The sequence below is a fragment of the Silurus aristotelis genome, assembly GCF_946808225.1.
Source record: "Silurus aristotelis genome assembly, chromosome: 17".
Taxonomy (NCBI): Eukaryota; Metazoa; Chordata; class Actinopteri; order Siluriformes; family Siluridae; genus Silurus; species Silurus aristotelis.
Window position 1 is genome coordinate 14,841,138 of NC_139590.1, and position 15,019 is coordinate 14,856,156.

The window sequence follows — 15,019 nt, forward strand, 5'->3', positions numbered from 1 at the left end:
AATCCATAGTCATTGTCATTTTTAAACACACATACAGTAATTATAGTCTTTTTTTCTGCACAGTGTATATAATTGGATCATCTAATCTCTGATTTAATCTTTGATGGTGATCTCTTGGATTTAGATCTGGTGACTTGGTAGGCAACTTATTCTCTGAACTCATTGTTCAAATAATGAAACCAGTTTGACACGAATGTATGACACCGTAACAGAAGTAGGTATTACAGGATGACTAAATTGTCACAATAAAGGACATACACATATCTTCTTGGCCTAATGGATACCAAAAAAACATTAGTTACACTATTACAAAAGCAATACCATCGTGAACTGTTTACATACCGATGGCAGATTTTGTGTAGGGATTTATTCCGTTAATGTCTAAATTATTTCAAACAACTTCATGTCACAATTTTTTAGTCCATAAGACATTGCAATGTTTTTCCAATCTTCATCTTTCCAGTTTAAGTAAGTCTGTGCCCACTGTTTCCTCAGATCTTTGTTCTTGGCTGATAAAAGTATAACCTGACATGGTACACTGCTGAGTTACTATAGCCTTCCTGTCAGCTTGAAACTGCCTGCCTATTCTCCACTGACCTCTCTAATCAACACTTCATTCCTGCCTGCAGAGCTGCTGCTCACTTGGTAGTTGTTGTTATTTTTTGCTATGTATATTCTAGAGACAATTGTGCATAAAAATCCCTGGAGATCATCAGTTTCTGAAATACTAAAACCAGTCATCTGGCACAAACAAACATTCCACATTTAAAGTCAAATGTATTTCTCTTTCTGATGTTTGATGTAAAGCTCTTGACCCATGTCTGAATAATTTCATGCATTGCTCTGCTGCTATATGATTGGCTTATTGGTTATTGTGTTTCTCCTATGTGTGTGCGTGTATGTATATATATATATATATATATATATATATATATATATATATATATATATATATATATATATATATATGTGTGTGTGTGTGTGTGTGTGTGTGTGTGTGTGTGTGTGTGTGTGTGTGTGTGTGTGTGTGTTATGACATAATAACCAGTGCTGACATAATCAAAGGCAGCTAACATTACCCACATTTAATGTCAAATTAATATTACTGTATGACCTTAGCAAATGCTTGAAGCAGCTTGGTGAGGTTAACCATCAATCCACTTTAGACACACTTCACCAATTAAATAATCATAGAATAAATGTGAGTTTACTGTAGGTGTCAAAACTGAATAAAAATAAAAAGCATCTACAGTAGAGTAAAAAAAAAAAAAAAAGGTTGTGCTGAGATTAAATGTTGACTGTTGTTTACTGGATTCATATTAATTTGTTTAATCATTTACACTAATAAAAAATGATGTCTAACTTAAAAAAATGGGAGCTCAGCCTTGACTTAAAGTCTTTTCCTAACAATGTACAATATTCCTGTCAAAACTATGGTATATCACTATAGTATATCACTATAGTTTAGCCTTTTACATATTGTATAAATAAATAAACCTCTGCCATTGTAAGATGCTTATAGGGTAATATACACTTAATGTGCAAGCTAATGAAATGAAACATGGGAGTGTCCACAACACATATTTGCAGGTCAGTGGTGGATTTACCTTTTAAGGCATTCTACCTGGTACACTGGTATGCACATAGTGTACTAAGTAGAATGAAAAATTAGATTCTATTTAATTGGAGGCCATTTGGTATTATATGCCATTTGGTAGCAATAATAGTAAAGGAATTGCATGGTGGCACATTTGCATGTTCTTGCCATGCTCCCTTTAAACTTTCACTTGAGTAAAATTACAAAATATTTGCCCTCAAATGTTCTTCATTATAATATAATATAATATAATATAATTTTTGTCACAAAACTCTTGCTTAATCAACTTAGTTTATGTGAAAATACTTATGTGAAATACTAATGTTACTGTTAGCACACCAATCTTTTAATAGTATGATATTAAAGAGTCAAACACTGAATGATATCTATTAAAATGATCATGAAGCCTAAAAGCCTTCTACTTAATATCTACTTTTTAAAAAAAATGCACAAATAATTCCACAGGTGTTGTGGCAAGTTAGAGTCAAGAGTTTCTTTCATCAATTATTCCTTATAGAATGTTCTGCTTGCTGTTGAACTGATGATGAACTGTATGTTTGTGCGAAGTAGATACCACCAAGCGGCAATCAAAACAAGTTCAAAAAAGACTATGTGCTCTGCCCTGATTTGTGGCTTGGTAGTTTTTATCCACTTATAAATAAAAAGGGAATTACAGATTTTTCAAAATGTAGTTGAGTAAAACCCTTAATGTTCTAATGTTGGTGCAGACTATGAAATCCGGACTATAGCAGTTTATAGCAGTACCATAGCAGTACCTAGAGACTGTCAGGGATTTCAAAAGATTTTTAACAAGGGCATATCTATATTTGCAGTTAATAATAACAAAAAAAGTGTGATTAAAACACCAACATAGACAATTTCGGCAGATAGCAAATGAAGCAGACAATCTAAAGCTCTAGAGCAAAGGCAATGGGCTTCTGAGACACATGACATTCTGTGTTTGACTTTTCAAACAAATAAAGATATAAGAAACAAAATCTTGACTGAACACTTAACAGCAATTGCAGTGTAACAGCAGAACTTCAATACAGTACAACAATTTATTTCAAGCTTTTATTTTAAACCTAAGCACAAACATTTGATAACCTCTCTACCTTCCACCTGCACACATCTCTTACTCCAAGAAGGAAAGAGGTATAAAGTAGGATTTTATAAATGCAACAGGGAGACAAATGAGGCAGTAGTCTGAATTTTTAAACACTCAGACTCTAATTTGCTATAAGCTGTAAAACTGCAGGTGGAAGTAAAAGGGAAAATGCTTTACCTGGCTAATTACATGGCACCCAGACCAAGTTTAAGGTTTACCAGGTTTTGGCAAGTGCTGTACTCATACATCATCTGCTTGTAGCCATTTTTAGCCCAAAATGAATGGTTTACCACAGTAAATGTCAAATACCCAAGCTAAATTATGTATCCAGCAAACACGTTTATATCTTTAAGCAACAGTAAATTATTTCAGGACATAATATCACTGAGATAGGTAGAAATCTCAGTGATATCATGAATACCATGCAATGTTAACAAAACACAAAATCACAATGACCACAAGCAAGCATAGAACATGAATCTTTGTATGTCCTTTGTATGTCATATTGACATACAGTTTGTATCCTGTTTGACAGCTGAATTGTTTTTAATCAATGCCATCATGCAACTGGGTTCAAAAGTAAAGCATTAGAATTTAAAATTAGAGAATTTAAATACAATTGGAATTAATGAACGCTGATGTAAATTAATAGAATTTCTAATAGTAAAATTAATTTGCTCTGATCCCTATAGAAAATAAATTCTGGAAAAAGCTTCGAATTCATTATGAATTTCGTAAAATACATCTTATTTCTATCATGTTGTGATACTTTTAATATACAGGTTAATAAAATAATCTTAACAGATAACACCCAAACTTTTTTTTTTTTTTCTTTTTTTTTTTTTCTTTAGATCAGCTGCTACAACTAACTTGGTTTACTACATACTTTGCTTTTTTTTTTTACAGGCATTTATATACATACATGCATACATCTACATACAAGGTTATTTCTATTAACATTTCCAAATGTTTTCTTTTAATTTATACTGTATTATGTGATTTAGAACAAGTAGAGTCCAATTTAAGTGAGTTATTCTAACTAATCATTTGATCAACTTGAAATAATTGTCAAAATAATCTTAAATAAAATGGCATTTATAAATTTAATTTACTGAAAATGCATTAGACTGAAGATTATTAATAAAAATACTTAATAAATAGTAAATAACATTTTTTAAGTAAAATTAACTTTATATGATTGTTATTTTTTACTGTATATTGCAGAACCCCAAGCAAGTCAATGAAGCTTGTTTATGTAAATGTAATTTCATGCTTATTAAATTAAATTAAAGATTAAATTAAATAGCTTCATGCCGTGCCTTTTATTACTATTGTAAATAATATATGTTAATAAATATAATTGCACCGAATAGGCTAACAAACAGAAATACAGAAATAGTACTTCAATTACTCTAAACTCAGTCTTCATTAAGACTGGATTGGTAAAAAAAAAAGTCCTGCACACATACAACTGACTGAGAAACATAGAGAACTAAGAAATCCTTTACCATTATTGCAAATCATGTCATAATAATTTATAGGCCACACCCCAACTGCAGGAGCAAGGGGAAAATGGCAGATATATTAGGCATGTGCAGTTAGAACCATAATATTTATAATTGACACTAATTAAATGCAATATGTTTATTATAAGCATTTTAAAATGGCTAAATTTATATTATCTGGAAGCAAGAACATTGAACAGACTAGCAAAATTCTATCATGTACAATTTACTAAAAGGTTGAATAAATTTTTTTCTGTGTAATTTGCTGTCATTTTATTTAATGGGACTGCTCAGAATATTTTCTTTCTACGTGTTTAGGTGAATGCAATTAAACAGCATTAGCAGAAAAGTAAATAGAGTTTCTATGAAACAGAGCACCTGAAAACACAGTTCATTAGAACAGACATATTTATTCATTAATTTAGTCAGGCAGACACATCTGAGATAAATGCTGTTAGGACAGAATAACACACTGGACTGCTAGTGCAGAACAAGAACAGATTTACTAAAAGCTCAAGCATCAAATCCACAATCCAGGTCAAAACACAGGCGATCAAGCAGGTCAGACAAAACACAATCAGCAACATGACTGTTAGATTTTTATCATGCCCAAACAAAAATGTAATTCGTTGAGAGGTTTCCCATGTGATCTACGATGCCCGTGGTGACTTTTCTGATCAGAGAAGACTCACACAACACACAGAATGGAGCAAATGTTATTCTTCAGTTTAATGCAGATAACAAACAAGTATGTGTGTGTGTGTATATATATATATATATATATATATATATATATATATATATATATATATATATATATATATATATATATATATATATATATAAAACAAGGAGAAACACATTGATGTAGAGCAGACAGAAAACACAATGTAGAAGAAACAAATAGTTCAATAGTTCAATAACCAGGATGTCAGATCAAGGCATGTTCACAGACAGCTTTTTTTTAAAGGTTTTTAAGCTTTTTTCTCCTGACTTTTAAGAAAGAAAGAGAGGTGTAAGTTTGTAAGCATATTGCATGCAGTGGCCTGGAAAATGCATCCCACAGTCAAATTTTGACATTTACTATTTCATCTACATAGTGCCTCTTCAGGAACTCGAGCTGCGTCAAAATGTTTTGGAAACAGCCTACGTTATCCACGCTCTGAATCACATGTAATATCCGGCCAATAGGCAAGTCATTGGTAAACCAGGAAGCTACAAAATTGCGGGCCGATGGTAGCAGTATTAGCTTCTGTTGTTCAGGTAAGCGCTTTGTGTGTTAATCTATGCAACATGGCAAAACAGACAGGCTTTCGCATGTGTGTCCCTGCTTGCCCCCGGTTCCTTACGGGAGGGTTTGTTTGGGAGTGAAGCATGCTTAAATGGCTCTTGAAAGAGAGACGATTGTCCGTGCTGTTACCACTTGGCTATTCGCACTCTCCGCTCCCGGATATCACTCTCTCTCGCGGCTCAGGTCCCGCTCTCGCCGAGGCAAAGTGGTGCAGAAGGTCGTGGGGCTCACAGGCCGGGGAGAGCTACCGCTGAGGTGGGCCTTCTCCCGGTGCACATGACAAGGAGCTCCGATTCTCTTCCTCTGAGAGAGAAAGAATTTTCAGATGCTGGCAGGCCCATGGGCACCTCACAGCCGGCGCTGTTCGAGGAGCTCCTGGAGGTAGTGACATGAGCCATATCCAAGCTAGAGATAGCTTGGCCGGGTGAGAAGCCCCAGGTGTCTCCCCAGGTGTCTAAAGGCTCCGGTATTGCCTACTAGGCCAATGAAAGCCACTTCGGCCTTAGTAGGTAAGGCTTACACAGTAGCAGGCCAGGCCGTGGGCTGCCTTCACACGATGGGTGTGTTGCAGGTATACCAGGCCGACTTACTGCGAAAATTGGATGAGGGTTTTAGCTCTGGGGCTCTGACTTAACCCTTAGGGCCATCAAGGACACGGTGCGGGCCGTGGGTCGGTCTATGGCAGCTTAGTGGCCACAGAAAGGCAACTGTGGCTCACCTTTTGGATATTCATGACAGGACTGGGCTTTTCTGCTGAATGCCCCAATTGCTACTTCTGGCCTTTTCGGCAATGCAGTGGACACAGTCTTGGACAGGTTTCAGGAGTCAGCAAAACAGTCAGCAGCTTTTAAGCGGTTCCTCCCTCGCCACTCTGTTGGGACTCTTTGGCAGGGCGCAGCCACAGCCCCAGCCCGACACAACCAGGCAGCGTGTAGCCCAAAAATGGAACGTTGCCGCCCGGACCCCGACGGGAGTGCCCAAGGGCCCTAGGCAATGCTCTATGCCCAGTTTGAAGAAGTTGGCCGACCTGAGGGTGGTCGTCCCCTCTAAGAAAGGGGCGGTGGTGAAGCGGCCCTGACTATCAGAGTGCCCTGCTTCGAGAAGGACGGCCTACACTTAATGGTGCCCATACCTCCTTATCACCACCAGGAGGCCAGGCTGTTAGGTCCGCCTAAGGTTGTGTCATGGAGCACAGCCTCCCTCCAGTGGGTGTTCCCCCGTCTTCACCTGAGAAATTGTGGCAGGTGGCGGGGACCCCCCGCCTCTGAGGAGGCCATAACAGCTGCAGGGCATCGCCCCGGCCGCTCTGAGAAGGTCTGGTGCCAGCCCCGAGGGGTTGGTTCCCCGATCGGATGCCTTGGCACAGGAGGCCACGCTGTTAGCCCTGCCAGCCTCCCTCCAGCAGATGTCTCCCTCCATTTCTGCCCGAGAGATCGCTGTGGATGGGGAAGACCTGCCGCCTCTCAGGAGGTTCCAACGGCTGCAGGGCATTGCTTCATCCGTTCAACGGGATGTGTCCCACCCTGGTGGGATGCAGGCAGGCTCTGGTGCACACCCTCCTAAGGAAAGGGGCTATCGAGGTGGTTCCCCCCTTGGTTAGAGAATCAGGCTACTACATCCAGCACTCCATGGTTCTGAAGAAGGATGGTGGATCCAGGCCAATCTTAGATCTACGTCATTAATAATAAATGTTGTCCTACCCCTAAAAATCTTATTTAAACAATACTGACCTGATCTGAGGTCAGCTTAGATCTGCAATGTCATTTAATAACATTAAAAATAAATATTATATAAATACAAATAAATAGCAATATAGTTACAATGTATTAAGTATAGTAGTATGCCTCCCATACTCCTATACAGCACAGGTACAGCTCAGGTATTGCTTTGTTCTACAGAGGTGTTATGGGAATAATTTACTTTACTGCGCACATCATTTTGAAAGTAATCAAAAAGGAGTACCAGAAAAAAAGAGCAAAATCTCACAATAAGAACTTGTCTTGTCAACCATCACCTATAGAAATAGCACATAGACTTCAGAATGAACTAGTCACCTAAAATGATGTTTTCAGGTTAAATATTAATTTTGTTCAATGAAAAAGGGTTTTTTATTTGTCTTACAGTGAGCTGCATGCACCAATCCAATCGTCTGCATGTAAGAGCTTTTCTCTGCACAAACCCAATCAGTGTTTATTAGCTTTTGTTAATATGTTTGTCTGTGTAGTTTGTCCTCAAAATTGTCAAAAGGTTTAACATAAAGCAAATCATTTACACTAGCTATAACACTTACCAACGCTTTAAAAGACATATGACTTCACTAGCCATGTATCTCCCTGAGGTTGTTATTCAGCAGCCGTGTAGCAAGCGTAGTAACTTCTTAATTCCACATACAAAATTATATAAAATAGTGTGACTATTATCTACAATTAACATCATTAACACTACAAGTTTTTTTTTTTCCAGTTTCTCTCTCTTGCACTTTCTCCTGCCAGTCACTGAGTAGCTGGAAGTATTGAGTATTTGTAAAGCTGGAGTATTTGGTGTGGCATTTGACATATGAATAAAAATTTTCCATTAAAAACCTGACATTCCTGAGACAGCACAGACTATGGATTACTTATCTAGGGTTTTCAGGGCAATAGTCAGTAGCTCATAAGCATCATATTACAGAGAGTCTTTTCTCCCTTAATAATCACAATAACCTATTTTTTTTATAATCTTATTTAAATTAAAATAAGTCTGTATAAATTAGCAAAGATTTCATTACAGCCTACATCTGTGACTAGGTGTGAATACTGTGCAATTCTGATGTGCAACTTGGAGTCAACATAAGTAATAGCTAGTTAAAATCTACTTTATATGGAGACAAAACAACAAAATGCAAGTGCAGTTTAATTTCTCTTTATTGAAAAGGTAAACAAATCCAAAATGGCAGTTGAAAGACAAGCTAAGGCCATCGAAACAAGGTTTCAGGCCATTAGTACACTACACAAACAGGATAAAGGCAAAATTGAGAATTTAACAATTTTAAAAGGTTTAATCATGTAAGGAATACAGAACTAACAGCGTTTACCTTGCAATTTGCTGAGTGTGTGTGTGTGTGTGTGTGTGTGTGTGTGTGTGTGTGTGTGTGTGTGTGTGTGTGTGTGTGTGTGTGTGTGTGTGACTGGGTTGACCTGACAGCTTTGTAGTAGTCATTGTTTTATTTAAATTATAAAAACTTTATAATTGCAACAACAAAAAAGTTCAAAATGACCATCTCATTCACTTATAGCCAGGGAATCCACAACCAAAGATTTTCTTGATGCAGGGGGGGTCTCAAACTGGGGGCCATGGCTCCTGGAGGTCCAGACCCATAAGCAGGGAATAAGTGTAAAAATGTGAAATAAAATGTAAAATAAGTAGAGCCCTATGATTTCCACAATGCAGAAAATGCAGAGTTAATCGTGGAATCTAGTCTTAAGAATTTACTGCATAACATGGAACATCATAAAATTTTATCAAATGGCAATATGGCCAAGCATCTGTGAGCATTAAACCACAAAAAAAATGCTATTTAGGAAGTCTGCATGTCCTGTACGTCTCTATGTGCACAAACGGCACAAAGTCATGGTTTCATCTACTACACATACTGAAGCAAACATGCTCATAGTGTTTCCAGCATCTGTCATTTTACTATATGATGACTTGAACACATGAACACATGAACTTCATCTCTAGAGATGCTATGAGGACCAATATACTAATTATTATTGTGTGATTGTCTAATAATTTAATCATATGTAATTATAACATATTTTAACAATTTATAAATAATTAATAATCAATAAAAAATGCAATTATAATAAAATAAAATGTTTACACAATTTACACAAACAGTAAAGCTACAGTAAAGTACACTTTAATCTAAAAACATAAGGACTATATTTTTACTTGATTATACAGAGACTACATTTCCACCATTTTTGATAAAACATTTGAATGAAATCATAAATTTAAAAATATTAAAAAGAATATTAGTATAAAAGAGGCCTGAAGTATTTAGGTTAAAGATCTTTATAACACAAACAGTTCCAGTAGTATTAAAGAGTACACACTGTAGTTAGCATATGCTCAATGACTGTTGTGATTATGATGCTATCCTTTCAACACCATATAAGGGGGGCCCTTCCCTTAAAGTTTGAGATGGATTGTAACTTTTTGTTACTTTCTTAATGGATTGTAGTGATGGCACATGTTAGTCAGTTGTCAGTTAATGTTTTTTTTTTATTTTTTTTTTATTTCTAATCTTGGTAGAAAATACACTTGCTTTAATTTTGCATAATTGAAAACACAAATAAAATGTATGTATATTTCAAGCTGTCGCTTGAACTCTTTTTAACTAAAATAGAAGCTTTTTTCAGGAGAAAATAATGTTCATTTGAACATTGAGTATAGACTAAACACACTCTTTAAGGAATTGACAGTTTTGATATTGTTGAGGTGTGAAATGTAGATGTTCATTTGCATAAGGCTTATCTGTTGTACAATAGTGAAAAGAAAGAAGGAAGAAATTCTCCATCTCAGTAAACTTTAAATCAAAATTTAAATTTCATCACCTCTTCAGAACAATATTCACTTTGTATCCAGTGATTCTGTCCTGGAAATTCTCAAGGCGGCTTCTCCTCCCATTGGGGGCTCTTAACACGATAACATCTGTCAACTCCTCATGCTTTCCTCTCCCTAAGCAGCTCTCCAGACATATTCATTAGCACATTAACACAGAATGAGATTAGATAGTGCTGCAAAAGCTGTCTCTCTGCTCTCATTATGGCAGACTGTGAGAGGTTTAATCTATTAGAAGAGATATATATTGTTACTACTCTTGGTTTCATCTGTGAGTCACAGCACATCAAGTCTCAGCATCCGCTATACAAAATGTGTGTGGTAATCGGATGGCAAACCAAATAATGAAAAAAAATTCAAGATGTTTAAAAAAAAAAAGAGATCTGGACTTTCTATTAGATTTATTTGCAAAATGTGGCAACAGTTTATTTGTACACAATCTGTTTAACTTATCAACAGTTTATATTGTATTACCACAGCATGGCTGAATTCATGGATCTACAGTAATTTGTTTTACCAAAATTTTCAGCATGCATCTAACAGTAGTTCTAGCTGTAATGAAAATAGCAACATATAACTGCATTTTAGCAGATGCGTTTAAATGTCATTGTTCCTTTAGTAACAGTTTCTCTATTGACATTAAATTGTGTGACATGTATAGGGGAACTACACACTGTGTTATTCTACAAAGGGACAAATTATTAATCTATCAATCATTAGCTAACCTTAAAAACACAGTTGCACAGACACACGTCAATCAGCATGTTTTTGGATTGTGAAGGAAACCTGAGTAAACCCCTTAATCACAGAGAAAATGTGCTAACACTAAACACACAATGAATCGAACCCCTAACCCCAGGAGGTACATGGCAAACATGGAATTTTTACATTACAATTACATTAAAACATAATAAAACACCAGTAGGCACAGAAAATGAACAATCACTTCTGTGATACTAAGGACACATGTGGCAGGGCATTCAGGCCCTAACTGACTACAAAATCACATCACATGCCAACAACAGAAATGGTTGCTGAAATGTGAGGGGTGTACTGTTTGTGAGATACTGTATATGCTTGTGTCCAATGTCCAAAAAATGCATTTAGTGGTTGGGAGTGGTGGCTAATGGAACTCAAATGTTCAGTCAGTATCAGATTCCAAATTTCATAGGCCAAAATGCACCATTTCTATTTACCTGAGGTGATTTGAGGCAGAGGATTTTGCTTCTGGTAAGGACATGTAATTGCAAATTGATGTGCTGCTTCATCATTCACAAATTATCCTAATTGAACCCTTAGTGTCCCAGCACAAAATTAAAACTTGATCAAATACTCCATCAGGACTAATGATTACAATGTGCCAAAGTGACATCTTAATACTCCCAATAAAGAAATACAAATCAGCCGACAATAGCCAGTAAAATATTTAATTGGATTGAACTAAGCACTCAAAAGCAGGAACAAATAAAACTAAAAAAAAATATAAAAAAAAAATAACCAGTTCTGCTTTCATGGCAGATTTTAATCAATTAGAACCCAGACGTTGATACACAGATTGAAGTGTAAGTAATGTTTAGCAAAGAAACAGTTCAGAGAAATTCACAAACTGGAGTCTGGCATTTACTTTAACCAAACCATAGTCTGCATCATGTATGAAATCTTCATGCTGAGTAATAGAATTTGTTCATTTAAATTGTTTCATTTTAATTCCTATTACTCTCGCATGATGGCAGGATAATTTTAGTTATTTATACATATAATGGAACAAAACCCAGCCATTAGGGTTGCACAAGCCTTAGTGCCGGTCCCAAGCCTGGATAAATGGGGAGGGTTGCGTTAGAAAGGGCATCCAGCATAAAAACATATGCCAAATCAAACATGCGGATGGTCCGCTATGGCAACCCCTAATGGGAGAAGAAAGTTTATATATATAACACCTGTATTCTTAAAGCCAGTTTTCACTTTGTTCTTTTAGTGAACGCTATAACCGGAGAGAGAGAGAGAGAGAGAGAGAGAGAGAGAGAGAGAGAGAGAGAGAGAGAGAGAGAGGGGCGACACAGGGGCGACACAGGGCCATGTAGTTTTGGATTTTGTTTTCCCCCAATAAGTAAAACCTTCATTTAAAAACTGAAAAAATGTTTTCTTCACTTGTGTTATCTTTTACTAATATTTCTTTTACAATACTTCGTTACTTTTTTTTCGGTATGAGTACTTTACGTCACTATTTATTTTTTAGACAACTTTTTACTTTAACTCATTACATTTTTACACAAATATTAATATACACTTACATTTTAAAAACCGGCTCGTTACTTTAGTTTTAATTAATTGATTTGGTGAAATGTCAATATTTTTTATTTTCACTGCGTGCTGATTTCAGCCCATCAACCGATTTCCTGTCAATGCGTGTCTTTTTTAATCCACTGGTGTATAATGTCCTGCTCTCACTCACCACAGACGTAGACTAGTTCACGAAGCTAAGAATAAGCAGGGCAGAAAGCAACAGTAAGTAAAGCTAAAGTGGCCAAGACAGGGGAAGTCAGTGATGTAAACATGACTGAGAATAGAGACATTTCTGATCACCTGATCATCATCATCATCATCATATTTTCTCTGCTTGTGTTCTATATGTGAATGTTCAGCCTAGACACATTCATTAGGTAACAACATTTTTTATTCGTTTTGTATTAATATATATATTAGGCTGTCAAAATTCAAACGCAAATTATTTTAAAACTGCACAAAAAATGTTTAACGCGTTATCAATTCAGTGCTCATTTCTGTTTTCCCCATTATAAAAAATATAAATACATAAATAAAAATTAAACCTTCAGCACAACATACATTTATTCACAATGTCCTTTCTTTACTTAGATATTAAATAAATAAATAAATAAACTCAACCGAAAAATATTTGTAATCAGTAAACATTTGTTTCTAATTTATGCGCCAAGTCTCAAATCAAACACTAAATCCACCATGATTCACACAATTAACCCTCTGTGGGTTTTGTGGGTTTTTCCCTCATAACGGCGAAACGAACTAAAATTACTGTATTTTTTGATTGTACAGATAAGAACAATATATCATTTGAATGTGTAAAATGTCTAATATTTGTATACAATTATAATAATAACATAATGATGTGTGTTTCTCCGGAATCACCTCATTAACTGTCCGTGTGGAAACATGGCAAAGGTTCCGTTTGGTGTCCTGATGATTTATGTAATTTAAACCACCATTATTACTTTAAAACATTTACAATCATTTTTTTTGTCTTCATGCTCTATATTGCATCTATATTTCTCAATGTGCATGTTGCTTAAAGTTTTAAAAACAGGAATTATTAATTTATGGTACATTTAAAACAGATGGAAATTTGCTATTAAGTTGTGATTAAATATTTTATTTGATTGACAGCCCTAATATAAATATGATGTGGGGTCCAGTTACTAGTGTGACACTAAAACAGGTAGAAGTAATAACTACTTTTTACTTAAGTACATGTCCGAGCCAAAACTTCTTTACTTTCACTTGAGTTAAAAAAAAAAAAAATATATATATATATATATATATATATATATATATATATATATATATATATATATATATATATATATATATATATATATATAAACCTAGATATTTCTGACTGTACATGCCTGATATTGTCAGACATTTAAACATAAATAAGATGTTAGAAGAAAAAATATAAATATTAAACCAGTGCAGCTGTAAACTGGATAAAGCAGCTATTACAAACTGAACGAGTTAAACGTGTTATACAGAGACTAGCAAGATACATTATCATTTTACCACAAACAAATTGAATAACCTTTGACTGTTCCATAAGCTGCACCAGAGGACAAATTTGCACTTGATCCAAAAAACTAAAGACTGATTCAACATTCAATTGAGGAATTAGCAGAGAGAAATCCTTTAGAACCAGGCTGAACTGGGAATATTCCATTGTGGTTGTTTGCAGAATAGTAAGAACTACAGGAGCAGGTAGAGCTGTATAGGGCAAACATTTAGTGAAAATGGATGAGTGGGATTTAAAAAAAGACATTCACAAACCAGAGAATTTGAATCTCCACTGGTTAAAAGCAGTAAAATGAAGCACCACTGAGACAAAACAAATAAATTTTAAACTGTCTAATTTATTGTTATCTAACTCACAGTTCTCACCTTTCAGCAGCGTTTGACACAGTCAATCACAATACTCTCTTGTCTACCCTCAAGAGCCTCGGTATCTGCGAAATAGCATGAGAATGGTTTGCTTCCTACCTGGAAGGTCACTCATACCAGGTAACATGGAGGGGATCCACATCTGCCCCGTGCAGATTCACCACTGGTGTCCCACAAGGCTCGGTACTTGGTCCCCTCCTTTTCTCCCTCTATACCCACATAATTGGTGAAGTCATATCATCACCTGGATTTTCTTACCACTGATATGCAGATGACACTCAACTAATCTTTTCTTTCCCTCCATCAGATACCACAGCTTCCGCTAGGATCTCGGCATGTTAGACAGACATATCTTCATGGATGAGTGCTCACCAACTAAAACTCAACCCCAGCAAAACAGAACTGCTGGTCACCCCAGGTAATTCATCTCCAGGTCAAGCTCTCCGAATAACTCTTCATGAATCTCTGCTCTCACCTTCACCCTCTGCTCGTAACCTTGGGGTAACTATGGACAATCAACTGTCTTTTTTTCTGACATGTCGCTAATATGGCTTGTTCCTGTCGATTTCTTCTCTACAACATCCTGTGTTTCTGTCCACACAGGCTGCTAAGGTGCTTGTTCAGTCTCTTGTCATATCAAGACTGGACTACTGCAACTCTCTGCTGACAGGTCTTCCTCTGTACGCTATTCACCCACTGCAAATGATCCAAAACGCAGCTGCACG